Here is a 16,243-nt window from a genome sequence, read left to right on the forward strand (position 1 = left end):
AAAAATGCTAGAGGTATGTTTCGAACTTGCAACCTAACAAAACAAGTACAACTCTTTAACCATCTATATATATATAATGATGCTTAATTTTTAAAGTGTCCGGATTGCCGGGTCGAGAGCTGTGGTTAATTTGGATACTTGGGTCGGATTGTGGGTTGACCCGCCTTTAAATTTAAAACGGTTAAAAATAAAATTAAAAATTCTAGAGGTATGTTTCGAACTTGCAACCTAACAAAACAAGTACAACTCTTTAACCAACTAGGCTACAAAGACTTTATATTTTAAATTCAACACCAAATTTGATAAACGCGGGACGTTTTAATATTAATATAAGTTCAACTTTTTAACTAACTAATCTATATATATATAATGATGCTTAATTTTTAAAGTGTCCGGATTACCGGGTCGAGAGCTGTGGTTAATTTGGATACTTGGGTCGGATTGTGGGTTGACCCGCCTTTAAATTTAAAACGGTTAAAAATAAAATTAAAAATGCTAGGGGTCGGATTGTGGGTTGACCCGCCTTTAAATTTAAAACGGTTAAAAATAAAATTAAAAATGCTAGAGGTATGTTTCGAACTTGCAACCTAACAAAACAAGTACAACTCTTTAACCAACTAGGCTACAAAGACTTTATATTTTAAATTCAACACCAAATTTTATAAACGCGGGACGTTTTAATATTAATATAAGTTCAACTTTTTAACTAACTAATCTATATATATATAATGATGCTTAATTTTTAAAGTGTCCGGATTGCCGGGTCGAGAGCTGTGGTTAATTTGGATACTTGGGTCGGATTGTGGGTTGACCCGCCTTTAAATTTAAAACGGTTAAAAATAAAATTAAAAATGCTAGATTTATATTATTAATCGTGCAAATGCACGGGCTAAATGCTAGTTTAAAGGAATGATATTTATGTTATAACTTTAAACACTGATAAATACGAGCTTATTTGATGTTCGATGGAATTAGTAAAAATTGGATTTTTTAAATTTTATTTCTATTATATCCCTCCCCCTCTATATATTATAATTAATAATATATTTTTTAAATGAAATATTTTAATTCTTATTAAATTAAATTTTATAATATAATAAATTAAACATTAAAAAAACTATAGATATGTTAATATTAACTTTTATTAATATATAAATAAAAAATTAAATAAATATTAATTTTATAAATCACTACTATTATAATTTAAATATTATATAATTATATAAGATAATATAGTATATTATAATTTTATTTATATTATGTATTTATTTTTATTAATTAATATAAATTGTTACTTAAAATAAATTTTATAAGATAATAACCAAAAATCAAACAAGTTAATTAGAATATTTATTTAGAATAATTGTTTAAAGTTAATTTATACAAAAAATAATTAAATAATTTTTTTATACATATTTAATTTAAATCAGATATATTTATAAATAAATTAATATTTTTTATTTAAATATATTTAACTTTATTTTCTAGTATAATTATTTATTTAATGTGTTTAAAATTTAAATGGTATATTAGATAATATAGTAGGTTATAATTTTATTTATATTTTGAATTTGTTTTTATTTAATATAATTTTTTAAATGAAATAAATTATTAATTTAATTTATTTGAAAATAAATTTTATAATGTAATAAAATAAATATAAGATATATATATATTAATATTATCTTTTAATAATATAAAATAAAATATTTAAGTAAAAAATAATTTTAATATTTTAATTAATAAAATGATTGATTTGATTTGTGATGTAATAGTTAAACTTTGGGATAAAAACTATTTTATTTCATTAACACAAAGATCTAAAAAGCTCCTAGAGATAAAGACACTTATATATTCTTTTAAAAATTAAACATTTTATTGTATTATACTCAAAAAAAATATATTAGTTTACCTCTGCAAATTTTTGGTGACCAACATTGACATGTTAATATGACGTCACAACTTTAAGTCATTAGTAATAGTGATTAAAAAAATTATAAATATTTTCCGATTCTAAAATAAATAATACTTAGATATTTGTTACTACTAAATATGAAACTTAGACTAAAATGAAAAATAATAGAGATCGAGAAAAATAATAACAAGAAACTTGTAGAGAATGATGTGTCATTTATTAAATGAATTAAAAATTTAAATAAAGAGAAAATTTTCAGATTTTCAATTCATTCAAGAAATGACAAATCATTCACTATAAGTTTCTTGTAAATATTTTTTTCGTTCCTTATAATTTCTCGACTAAAATATACTTAAATTCAAAAGGTAATAGATATTATGATGTCTATACATTTAACTAAATTTGATTAATCTCAAAAATACATTATCTTGTTTTAAATTGCTCATTTTACAATTGTTTTAAATTGTTTCTTGTACATTTTTTTTTATTTAAATTTATTTCTTAAATATCTAAAATCATTTAAAATGTTACAAACTACTAATTTATGTTGAAAATATACACGAATTCTTCTTATACATGATATATTTATTTTTGAATTTTCTAAGTCATATTGTGGGTAAAAGTTCATTGTCGCCTTGAGACGATTTCTTTAACTTTAATATAAATTAACGACCTATATGTATTGTTCCATTTCCAAACAATAATGTTGCAAACTAAGACGACAATAATGTTGTTACTCATTCATCTCCTGCATATTTAGATATTGTGTGTTTGTGTTGAACCCCAAAATCATTTATAATTAATAATAAAATATTAATGTTTAAGGAGAGAAAAATGTTCGATAGACGTATTGATAAATACAAATAATATGATATAGATTACGAAATATAAAATATGATATCGTAATATAAAATCCGTAATATGCTTGGATCGACCGACTATACATAACTTACACCAAAATGACGACTATCCATTTGGTAAGAATGAATGTAATTTGATTTGTATATGAAATGATTTTATTAGTGAAAATAAATTCTAATCCAAATTTGAGAAACATAATATAGTTGAAATTTTAGACAATTAATGATTTTAAATAAGTTATCAATAAAGTTCAAACTTCGATCATAGAATAATAATTGTTCATATTGTAGTTATGTTCTTCATTTTGTACACTTTGAAAGAGACTTAGTTAAACTTATAAGAGACATTATGTATGACCCCTAAATTTATTTCGTGAAAAACTTATAATATATATATGTATTTATTTTATTTTTGAATTAAGTAGAATATATATATATATATATATATATATATATATATTCAAAGTGTCCGGATTATCGGGTCGAGAGTTGTGGTTAATTTGGATATATATGTGAGAGTAAATGAATATTTGGGTCGGATCGTGGGTTGACCCGTCCATAAACTTAAAACGGTTAAAAATAAAATTAAAAATGCTATAAGTATGTTTCAAACTTGCAACCTAACAAAAACAAGTATAACATTTTAACCTAGTGCTAATATATAAGACTTTATATTTTAAATTCAACACCAAATTTGATGAACGCGGAACGTTTTAACAATATAAGTTCAACTTTTTAACTAACTAATATATATATATATATATATATATATAATGATGCTTAATTTTCAAAGTGTCCAGATTGTCGGGTCGAGAGTTGTGGTTAATTTGAATATATATGTGAGAAAAAATTAAAAATACTATTACATTTTAACCGCAAATTTTTTTCTCGGTTTTTATATCGTTACTCGTGCAAATGCACATACTACATGCTTGTTAAATTAACATGACACCACATAGTCATAATTCTCCACTTCTAAACCTTAAAACTCATTCAAGGCAATTCTAGTGGGAATCAAAACTGTGACTTTTTAATTTCTTAAGTCGACCATTTCCACCGGCCACTCTAGTAGAATGTGAAAACTGTAAGCGCAAGAAATCCATAAACTAGAGCTATGAAGAATCAATTCAAGAAAACCTTATCAAGAAACCATCTGATCTTTTTATTGAATACTGAATGAATGAATAATCAAGATCCATATGTTTACATTGGAAATAGAGCAAAGAATAGCAAAAATATACATTTGATCTTTCTATTTTACATCTTTATATAAATAGGATATATATATACTTTTAACATAATTAAATCTGGTTTAATAAGATGCAAAATAGAAATATAAGTTAGTTAAATAATTTTATTCAGTATAATTAAATTATTTATCTCAATATTCTCCCCTCAAATATTTAGAAGTTGGAAAATCAAGTGCTTTAAAAAAAATATATGCAATTTGATTCTTATTAGACACATGTGTTAGTTTAATAAATCATGCTAGAAACATGTTTCGAACAATGTGACAATTAATGTTAAAATGTTTTGTTCGTTCATGAAAAATAACATTTTCTGAAATATGTATAGCAACTTGATTATCACAAAATAAATTAATTGGAATGGGTAATTTTATTCTAAGATCCTTAAATAAATATGAAATCCATTGAATTTCACATATCGTTGCAACTAGGTTTCGATATTCGGCTTCTGCATTAGACCTAGAGACAGTTGATTGTTTCTTGGTTGAGCATGTCCCCCAATCAGAATCAGAATCTCATTGTAATATGGATAGAAAATTTAAAGAGTACCTTTTAAGTATTTAACCACATTAATTGCGGCTTCCCAATGACATTGGGAAGGTTATTGATAAATTGGGATAGCTCTTGTACAACAAAAGATACATCTGGTCTTTTATAATTATGGTACAATAATCTCCCAATTATTCTCCTAAACTTGTTAGGTTTAAGTATAGATAGTTGCATATTATTATGCAGTTTGATTCCCCTAATCATAGATTCATAGGGGTTTTAAATGGTTTGCAACCCATTAGGCCTGTATCATTGATTATATCCGATATGTATTTTTTTTATTTACATGGATGCCATCAACAATATGTATGATTTTAAGACCAAGGAAAAACTTTGCAGTTCTTAAATATTTGATTTTAAACTTGGAATCTATAGACTTTTTAAACATTTCGATTTGTTCAATATCATTACCCGCTATTAGAATGTCATCGACATATATAAGTATACCAGTGATGGTTTGATCATAATGTTTGATATATAAATAATGATCAAATGTAGATTTCTTGAAACCCATATGACTTAGATTAGATGATATTTCGATATGTTATTGTCTGGAAGCTTGTTTTAGTCCGTAAAGACTTTTGTTTAGCTTATAAACTTTGTTTTTGGTATTAGATTTAAAGTCGTCCGGAATTTTCATATATATTTTTTCTTCAAGAGATCCACGAAGAAAGGCAATTTTTATGTAGATTTGGTGTAAGAACCATCTTTTTGAAGTTGTTAAGGCAACTAATAACCCGACTATTACATTTTTGGCAACTAGTGCAAAACATTGATTAAAATCGATGCCATCCTTTTGATGGTAGCCTTTGGCCACATGTCTTGTTTTACATTTATTTAAAGTCCCATCAACATTTAGTTTTGTTTTGAAAACTCATTTACAACATATTGCTTTCTTTTCTTTTGACAATTCTATTAATTCTCAAGTTTTATTTTGTTCTAGAGCTTCCAACTCATTATTCATGACTGTGAGCTAATATGTATTTTGTGAAGTTTTCTGGAGTTGAAATCCGGTCAATATTGGAAAGAAAATTTATATATTCATTATTTTTAAAGATGTCACAAAAGGATAAGTTTTTGGTGTGTATTTGCTAGATTTTGTGTGTGTTGTCTCAACTTGATTGACATCCAAGTTGGGGCACGTTTTGTTCGAAAACTTTTCCTAGAAAGTTCTTCATTTATGGTTTCACTCTTTGAAATATCTATTTGAGGAATAGCGTTTTCAGGTTCTGTTTCAAAATCATTTTTAGAGGGAAATGTATGAGGAGGAACATTCATTTGTCAATAGTAAAAAAATAGGCTTCCGTAACGAAGCTTAGTAATAGTGCTCGAACGCACTTACTGATACTTTTTATCAGTAACGGTTATAATAAATCGTTACTGTTATGAAGATATCAGTAACTGCTATATAGTACAGTTACTATTATAAATCTTCAGTAACGAATATAGAGAATCACCGTTACAGATAATTAAGGGTATCAGTAACGATTTTAGTATAACTGTTACTAATATGGCTTCACTTTAAAATTTGTGGGATGAACATCAGTAACCCTAAAACCGTTATTGAAATCGTTATTGAAAGTTTATTGGTAACGGTTTTAGGAATAACCGTTACTAATAAGTGCCCTGTCTTTTCATCTTCTCTATAGGTATCAGTAACGATTTTAGAGGGAAACCGTTACTAAAAGTTTATTAGTAACAATTTTGGGGATAACCGTTACTAATAAGTTCCCTATCTTTTCATCTTCTCTATATGTATCAGTAAAGGTTTTAGTATAACAGTTACTGATATGACTTCACTTTAAAATTTGTGAGATGAACATCAGTAACAGTTTTAGAGGGAAACCGTTACTGAAAGCTTATTGGTAACGTTTTTGGGGATAACCGTTACTAATAAGTGCCCTGTCTTTTTTCATCTTCTCAATAGGTATTAGTAACGGTTTTAGTATAACCGTTACTGATATAGCTTCACTTTAAATTTTGTGAGATGAACATCCATAACGGTTTTAGAGGAAAACCGTTACTGAAAGCTTATTGGTAACGATTTTGGGTATAACCATTACTAATAAGTGTCCTGTCTTTTCGTCTTCTCTATAGGTATTAGTAACGGTTTTAGTATAACCGTTACTGATATCGATTCACTTTAAATTTTGTGAGATTAACATCAATAACGGTTTATACTAAAACCGTTACTAATACTCTATTAAAATCCGAAAGTCCGTCGTCTTCTTTCTTTTTTCCTTCTTTCTTTCTTCTCTCTTCTCCGCGCTCCGTTCTCTTCTTCTTCCGCCGGCGGTTCTGCTGAGAGATCAAGCGTCGTCCTTCCATTGCCAATCTCTTCTTCTCCGTCGGTTCTACTTCGTCTTCTCCTCTAAGAGATTAACGAAGCCAAATAGGTAACTTCAAGATTATTTCGCATGATTGAGAGATTAACGAAGCCATCTTCTTTCGATTCTTCATCTCTTCTTTCTATTTCAAGATTATTTCTATTTCAAAATGTGCAAAATTTTTAGTTTTCGCCGCCCTGTTTGAAGTTGCCCATACCGCCGTTCTCTTTCAAATTCAGGTTAATCCGGTTGCGAAATTGCTAAATTTTAATTGAAGTTGTTTAGGTTGTTCAAATTCAGGTTTGATTGTGAAGTTGGAATTGAAATTGCTAAATTGTTTAGATTGCTTGTTTTCTGACTTATTTCTTTCTGTTTAGGGTAAATTGTTCTGTTTTCTTTTTGTATTTTGAGACTATTGTTAATTGTATAAAATTGAAGATGAGGAAGTGTAACTATGTTTATTTTGTATTATCTGGTCTATTTGAATTGAAAGGAACATTGTTAAGATTATGTAGAGAATGCGAGAGGAGCGTGAAACTGAGAAACTTCAGTTACAGAGAGAGCGTGAAGAAGCATTATTGGAGCGTGAAATGGAGCGTGAAGAAGCACAAAGACATCGTCAAATGGAGCGTGAAGAAGCACAAAGGGAGAGACAAAAATCAATACAAGAGCGTGAACAAATGCAGGATGAGATGATTGAGATGAGGGAGAAGATGACCTTCATATTATCCTTGATTCCCGTTAACCCTCGCCCTCCACGTCCCCTTGCCCTTCCCACTAGAGATGATGCTCCTCCCACTTGAATTCTAGTTAGTTTAAAGTTTATGTGGTTTTTGAAGTCTAGTTAGTTAATGATTTAAGTGCTTTTTGAAGTAGATTAATTTATGGTTTTTGTGGATTGGTGAATTGTGGATTTATGATTGTAGTTTGTGGATGATTGTTATTTTGGATTGATGATTGTTGTTTTTAGAATATATTAATAGTTTTGTAAAATGAATAATTATTATTATTGTTTATATAGGTACAAATATAAAATATTTTAAAAATAAATAAATAAATAAAACGATTATGTTATTTAGTAACAGTTTTATACATTCGAAAACCATTGCTAATATAAATTTATCTGTAACGGTTTATCAAATAAGAAAACCGTTACTGAAACTCGTCCAACAACAGTAACGACTTTCGAAAACCGTTACTGAAACTCGCCCAACAACAGTAACGGTTTTATACATAAGAAAATCGTTACTAATGTAACTTTATCTGTAACGGTTTAACATCGGCTAAAACTGTTACTATTGCTAGGCGAGATTCAGTAACGGTTTTCGAAAGTCGTTACTGATACTAGAGAAGTATCGTTACGTTTCTGTAACGAATAGTAACAGTTTTATTTGTCGTTACAGAAAGTTATTAGTAACGGCTTTTGAGGCTTTCAGTAACGGTTCTCGCTCTTACTGAAACCTTTTTTCTACTAGTGATCATCTTGGCCGTTAGAGCTAGTTTGACGCCCATACTCCACTCGAAATAATTGGCTCGTGTGAGAGTTAACTTGTGGATGTAAGAACAGTTGCTTCTCCTCCATGTAGGTAAAGTGGATATGTTCGATTGCGCTTATTTTCTGTCATTCGAAGAGTTTTTGTTGAAGAGATGATTGTGATATGAGAGTAATTGATCACGTCCTTTGAAGACGAAATTGGAACTTCTTCACTTACTTCAAAGGTTTCAGATGTGAATCGTCGCGCTACACCGCTCTTTTTTGATCGCTTACTTGGATGAGATTTTTATCAGCCTTAAGCTCTGATACCATGTGAAAACTGTAAGCGAAAATTGATTAAAAAGCAAGAGATCAATAAGTTAGAATTGTGAAGAATCAATTCAAGAAAACCCTATAAAGAAACCGTCTGATTTTTTTATTGAATAATGAATGAATGAATAATTAAGATCCATGTTTGTACATTTGGTGGTTGTAGGGCTCCGTAACTGAAATTGGAATAATAAAAATATATTTGACCCTTCTATTTTACATCTTTATATAAATAGTATATATATTTTTAATATAATTAAAATCGATTTAACAAAATAAAATATAAGTTAGTTAAATAACTTTATGCAAATAATTAAATTACTTATTTTAATATGTATTTATTTTAATATATTATATTATAAGTTATATAAGATAATATCAATATATTAATTAATTAAGAAAACATTAAATTAATTTGATTTTATCGTAATTTTCTATTTTCTCAATATTCTTGTTGTCTCTGTCGAGGTAGCATAGCTGCCATGTAGGACTTTATTTATTTATTTATATAGTTATTATTATTATAATTTATCAAATAAATACTTTGATTTATTTTTTAATTAGTATATTATCTAACTAAGCTAGAAAGTAAATAGAATATAATTTGTACATTAAATAAACGAGTTATAAGCAGATCGATTTTGACGGATCTGTACATAAGTGAGGTTGTATATATTATAGTCAACATATCTTACTTTAAAAAAAATACAATTTTGAAAACTTCTTATAAATTAAATACAACCAAACCAACTTAATAGGAATCGTTTATTTAACCCTAATAGATTTGAACAAATCTTATCATTAATATTAATATTCACGTGAAAAGCTATTGTTAACATGTGATCATTTGAATAAAATAATATTGCCAACAATGTGGCAGTACTATGATAGCTAAGGTCTTGTTTGATATTTAATGTTATTTGGATTAAATGAAAATTGAATTACTTAGGAATAAATACAATATTCTTAAATATTTTAACAAATGATTTAATACAAATATTTAAATTTAATAGAAATAACCCACATCAAATAAAATCTAAAAATAAGTTCAGCTTCACAGCCCTTCAGTCAAGAGGGATATAATTAAATTCCTTGATTTAATTAGTCTTGGACAAGGTATTATTTTATTTGTGGCTATTATTGCAAGCAACAAAGCTTCTTTTGTTTGAAAATGTTTATTATTATTATTTTTTATTTTTTTTTATTTAAGAAAGTAACCCATCCACATATTCAAAACTCATTATTCTTACTTTAATTTAAAATGTTCTTATCAATAATTGAATTTCTCATCTTTTGATTTCAATTATGACTCTTTCAATATGTTACATGTTGGGTTATTTGAATTAGTTTATTATTATATGATATGAAGGGTGGACTTGACTTTTTACAAATGGTCTCTATTTATGAACATTAATAAAAAAAAAAATTATTATAAGCCCCATTTCTAACAAAACTTTATTAATTATAATATAATTTAAATTTTGTTTTTAAATAAATGATCATAAATTTTATTAATGAATAGAAATTAAAATTTGGGTGGATAAAATCAAATAAAATTCAAACTAAATTCACACAAAAATATTAACTTTGAATTAAAGTAAAATTTGATCAAAATAATTAAATTATTATAATTAATTTGTTAAATTTTTAATTAATATTTAATGATTTGAGAAAAAAATAACAAATTAAATTAATTCAATATTGTTAATTGTCACGGTAAATTTTAAGAGATTGCTATCAATTTATTAGCAATTAGAAAAATAATAATGTAATGTGTTTTTTAAATGAAGAGGAAATGCAAAGGGCAATAAAGAACGATCAATGTTAGCCGTTGGATCAAAAATTAATGGTTGATTTTATTTTTATGACAAATTATTATTTCAACATTATAAATAACTCTTTTATATGATTTTCATGTCATATCAAAAATAGCACATTATCTTATTATTTCTCACTCTAAAATTCTAAAAGTTATTTTTTTTTTTATCTTTGTGAGTGTTCTTCAAGTTCTTGACTCGACTATCCCTATTAAAACCCGATAATTGGATTCATGTATATGTCATATTCGATGCGTAGTGATTTCGGTGTAGAATAATTACTAGACTCATTGTTTCATGTGGGAGACAATCATCTGTGACATACATCATCACAAGCGGGATGTAACCGTTTTAAGGGAAATATGTCTAACAAATTAATGTCTCGAATTAAACATTGTATTATGACGATTTTGTTCTTTATACATGGTATTTAATTAAGTTTTTTTAATCATCAACTTATGTTTTTCTTTTATGATTTTGTTGAGAGGAATACTAACCTAAATAAGATTATTTCTATTTTGAAATATTTATTAGATTAAAGTATTAAAGATATTCATAAAGTTTTAAAATTACCATATTTTTACATTAAATATAAATGATCAGTTTTGTTTGAGTTTGAATTTTTGCTTGAGGTAGATAATGAGAAAAAACATGGTTGAGGTTTAGACCTTCAGATGGGTTTGAAAATAAAAGGTTCCCCAATAGGACTATAAAACTATCAAATTTAAAATTAATAATAATACAAATAATAATAAAAAGTTCCAAGATAATTAGCACATTAATAAATATATTCAAAATTTTATAATATTAGAGAAATCAATTTCAAACCATGTCCATACAATTCATTTTCGAAGTTTCCAAATCAAAATATAAAAAGTTAGCTTACATCAATAAATCACCATCCCATTAACTAGTGGGGACAAAATGCAATAAAATTCCATCTAGTAGGTCAAAATGCAATAATTTCATTTCAATATTGAAAAAGATAGGTTCAAAATGAATAACTTGTGCCTATATATTACAAATTTTTTATTATCCCAAATTAATTTATTTTTTTTGCTATTTTATCACCACCATACGTTAAACATGTGAGGAAAGTTAGAGATTGATTAGAAGGAAATCAATCCCATGCTAGTAGCTACCCACCACATATTAAGTCAATAAGTAAATGACATATTGGGAATGGTTTAACTAACATTTTTTTTTAATATAGAGAATTTGCATAAAAAATATAATTTTTATATAAGGTGTTTTAAGAAATTAGTGTAGGTTTAGATAGGTGGAATTCAGTATTTAAATTCTAATTCTAATTTTATAAGAATTAATATTAAATTACAATTCAATTATTATGTTTGAAAAACTATAAATTTATAATTTTATTTAAATTTTTATATTTACAAAAATATAATAAAAATAATTTGAATATATATTATCAATATTATTAAGATATTGATTTGACATAACCTATTATAATAGCTAAAGTGTTAAAAATAAAAAAAAAAAATTTAAAGTTCAATTCAAATTTAAAAAAAAATATATGGTTCGGCATGAAAACTTTCTAAATAAATAAAAAAAAAATGATTTCAAATGTTCACTTTTACTAAATTAAAAAATATATCGATTCAATATTTTAACTTTTTAAATTAAAAAAAATATCGATTTAACCCGTTAATCATGTTATAATTTATCAAATAATAAGTTATTTTTGTTTGAAAAATATAGAAAAAATAAATATAAGAATTATAATTTCAAATTAGAAAGAGTGAAATTAAGGATAATTTCAATTCACATTTTTTATTTTAAATATTCTATCAAACCTAAAAGGTGAATTATACCCTCTAATTTCAATTCCATTATCCTAAATTAAATTATAAGATCTTTTAAATAATTCTTTTTTGATTTAACTAACTTAAATTTTATATATTTTATCTCATAAATTTATTATTATTATTATTATTATTAATGGTTAACTATTAACCACTATAGCTTAATTGTAATAATTTTATGCTAGTGATAAAATAGTTTAGGTTTTTATGAACATATTGAATAAGTGGTTCTTTCTTAATTAGATATCTAAGAAATAAGATTGTCGCCAAAAAAGATGCAATGCCGGTCTATCAAGCTTTCTTCCTTTTCGTTCATGCCTGGTCTATCAAGCTTTCTTCCTTTTCGTTCATGCTCGAGGCCTTGTTATTGTGAAGGACTAGAAGTTTGTTTCCTGTGATCACTAAAATTCTCATGACTTACCTGCAGTGGCGGACCTACAAGGGGTCCTTGGGGCCCGGGCCTCACCAGGGTAAAACTTTTAAAATATTATATAAAAGTTTATCATATAAAGCTTTGCCTGAGTGGTTTTGGAGTTGGAATGTATAGTAGAGGTCAGGTGATCAAACCCTGCCTCTAACATTTATTTAATTATAACCTTATTTTATACCAACACTATTTTCTAATATTTATAATAAACTAACCCTTCCTTTTATAAAAATTAATAAAATAAACTAATTCATAATTATAGTATTCTAATTTCAAATATAATTTTATTAAAGTAATTATTATTAATATTTTATTTTATACAAAAAAAATATTTTCTAAAATACAAGTAATTATTATTAATATTTTATTTTATACAAATTTTATTTTCTAAAATACAATATTTATAATAATACATAAATTTTAGTTAATATATAAATAACATTTATTTATATAAGTTAAAATATAAAGAATTATATATAAAATAATAAAAATCATATAATATTATTATTTATTTTAAAACTACATTTATATTATAATTTATTTATATATATTTTTTTATTAATTTTAATATAATTAATAATACAAATTTATAAGGGTAAAATAACCATTTATATAAATATAAGGGTAAAATATTATTTTATATTTCTTAATTTTAAATTATTTCAACAAATAAATGTATTTCTTAGATTTTATTTAGGGGTTGTGACACATATTTATTTTTAATCATTTATTTTATGTAGGATATAAAATAATGAAGATGTTCTATAAACGAATTTGTATTTCTACATCACATGACCAGCATGAGTCTTCTCAGTCAATTAATGAGCATACTAATGAGTCTAATGTTACTGATCAAATATACATGGTTAGAATATAGCATATCAAAAGATGCATTATTTTGTTTTTGGTGTTATCTTTTCAAACCTTTAAATAGAGAAAACGTAGATGATACATTTATAGGAGATGAGTACAAAAATTGGAAAAGAGCATTAGAAAGATTCAATCGTCATACGAGAACTTCAAATAGTTGTCATAATGAAGCTAGAATTAAATTTGAATCATTTTAAGATCAAAGACATAACGTGAGAAACGTTTTACGTACACATGGTCGTGATATAGAAATAAATTATCACACATGTTTAACGACAATATTTGATGTAACACGCTTTCTATTGAGGAAATGATTACCTTTTTGAGGACATGATGAGTCAAGTAGTTCATCAAATAAAGGAAATTTTCTTGAATTGATTGATTGATATAGTCAACGTAATGAAGATATTTGTCTTCTTTTGTACCGACTCATGGACAAGAATAATTTAGTAATTGTGCTTATTAGTATTTTTATGTAATTATCGAGTAAAATTTTAATTAAAAAATACATTTATTTGATAGCCAAAAAATGCTATGTTATTAGGTATTTGGCCCCTGAGAAAATATTTCTGGGTCCGCCACTGCTTACCTGAAGCAAACAATACCCATCATAAATGCATTATAAACATGAAGCATGCTGTTATTTTTTGTTATTTTTTCTTTAATGTTAAAATCTTGCATGATCCCTATAACCATGACTTGAAAATTGAATCGTCACATTTTTCTCTCTCTATCTATAATATATTTTAATTAAATTATACAATAAATAAATATAGATATATTTTGACTAACATAACCAAAATTGAGGATAAATCCATTTATCATTATCTATAGGTTATAGTATGCAAGTTGACAACACATATTTGAAACAGGAGTAGTCAAATAATCTAACATTTCACAATCTTTTAAAATTGTGATTTTACAAAGATCATCTTCAAGACAAAACTATATACTCAAAAGGGACAATATACACATCCAACATTAATTATTTACCTTAGATTTTGCTTCTCATTTGTTGTTTTTCAAATATTTTAGAATGATAAGATCTTCTAAATGAATGAACCAGCCCAACTCAAAGAACATATAGTAAAAGAGTAAATAAAATCTTACCAAAAAAAAATATCAAAATGGTTTGGGCATGAATCTAATTGACGACATCTACAAGTTATTTTACATATCGATGTCATAGATCCCCTTGGACACATAATGGATCTTCTACAAGTTTTATTGAAAGACTTAGATTGAGGAAGGTATTAGAGACCCAACTCATAGATAAGATCAAGTGTGGAATCACTTAACAATATTGAGAGGAAGGATTAGAGTATCATATATTGACTAGGACAAGAGATCAAGTGTGGAACCACCTTCCAATATTGAGAGGGAGGATTGGACTTTAGAGTAGTCATGTAGAGACTAGGACAATGCTTGTCTACAATCATCGCACTACATCACCCTTATCCAAACAATTGAGAAGTCGATCGGGTGATGATTTAGACATTTTATACTATGTTTAGAAGAACAATAATGTCACGTCCAAAAAGAATGAAGAGAAAGAAATTGCGATGTCATGGAACAAATACTTTCAAGGCAATAATGGGTGGATATAAATCTCATTAAATGGAAGCTTATGACAATGAGTTCCCTAATCCGGATAAATTGTAGAACCAATAGTGAAGACCTTGATCATGAAGGATGAATATAGTTTTTGTTTGATAACCATAGATTTTATTCACATTTTTTATCAATTTAATCGATTAACATATTTAAAGTTTTTCAGCTTATGTATGAATAGTTAAGAATCATTTTATTCAACTTATTCCAATTTATTCGTCAAAACTAAAATAACTTATTCACAATTACTACTTAATTTAAACGTGGGATAAACAAGCATAGGGAAGATGCAAATTGTATTAATTATTATTATTATTATTATTGTTTTACATATTGTTCCTTGTCTTGTTTTTTTTTTTTTTTTGGTTCATTTCATTTTCTAAATGACCTTATTTAAAAATATACATTTATAGTTTGAATAATGTCATCAATGACAAATAAAGCCAATAGAATAATATTAACTAAAATAAGGATGATTGGATATAATCCGAACTTATTAGTCTCGGAATTCAATTATTGACCAAAATCAAAATATCTTTTAAATGAATCTAAATAATTGAGTTGTTTCAATATGCATCATCTCTTTTATTTATGATTTGAAAAAAAAATACATTTATAAAATATTATCAACAAAATCATTTAAATAATAATATCATAATTCAAAAATCTTTATATTAAATAAAGTAAAAAAACCATTCTAATATAACATAATATTATAGAGAAAATTAATAAATTTCAATTTCAATTTCAGCTTTTACTTTAAAAAACATTTTCTAAAAAATATGCTAAAGTTGATAAGCAATGATATTTTGACATTAATGCCCTAACATTAATTAGAGGTTTATCCATAAAATATTTATCATTTTTATCACCTAACAGTTTGGCGGCTCAGCTTGACCTCTTGTCAATTTTTCATCTAGACAGACTAAAGACCTTTTGCTAGGTCAAATATATAAAAAATAATAATATTTTGTTTTTAATATAAAATAC

The sequence above is a fragment of the Impatiens glandulifera genome, chromosome 3 (assembly GCF_907164915.1).
Source record: "Impatiens glandulifera chromosome 3, dImpGla2.1, whole genome shotgun sequence".
Lineage (NCBI taxonomy): Eukaryota > Viridiplantae > Streptophyta > Magnoliopsida > Ericales > Balsaminaceae > Impatiens > Impatiens glandulifera.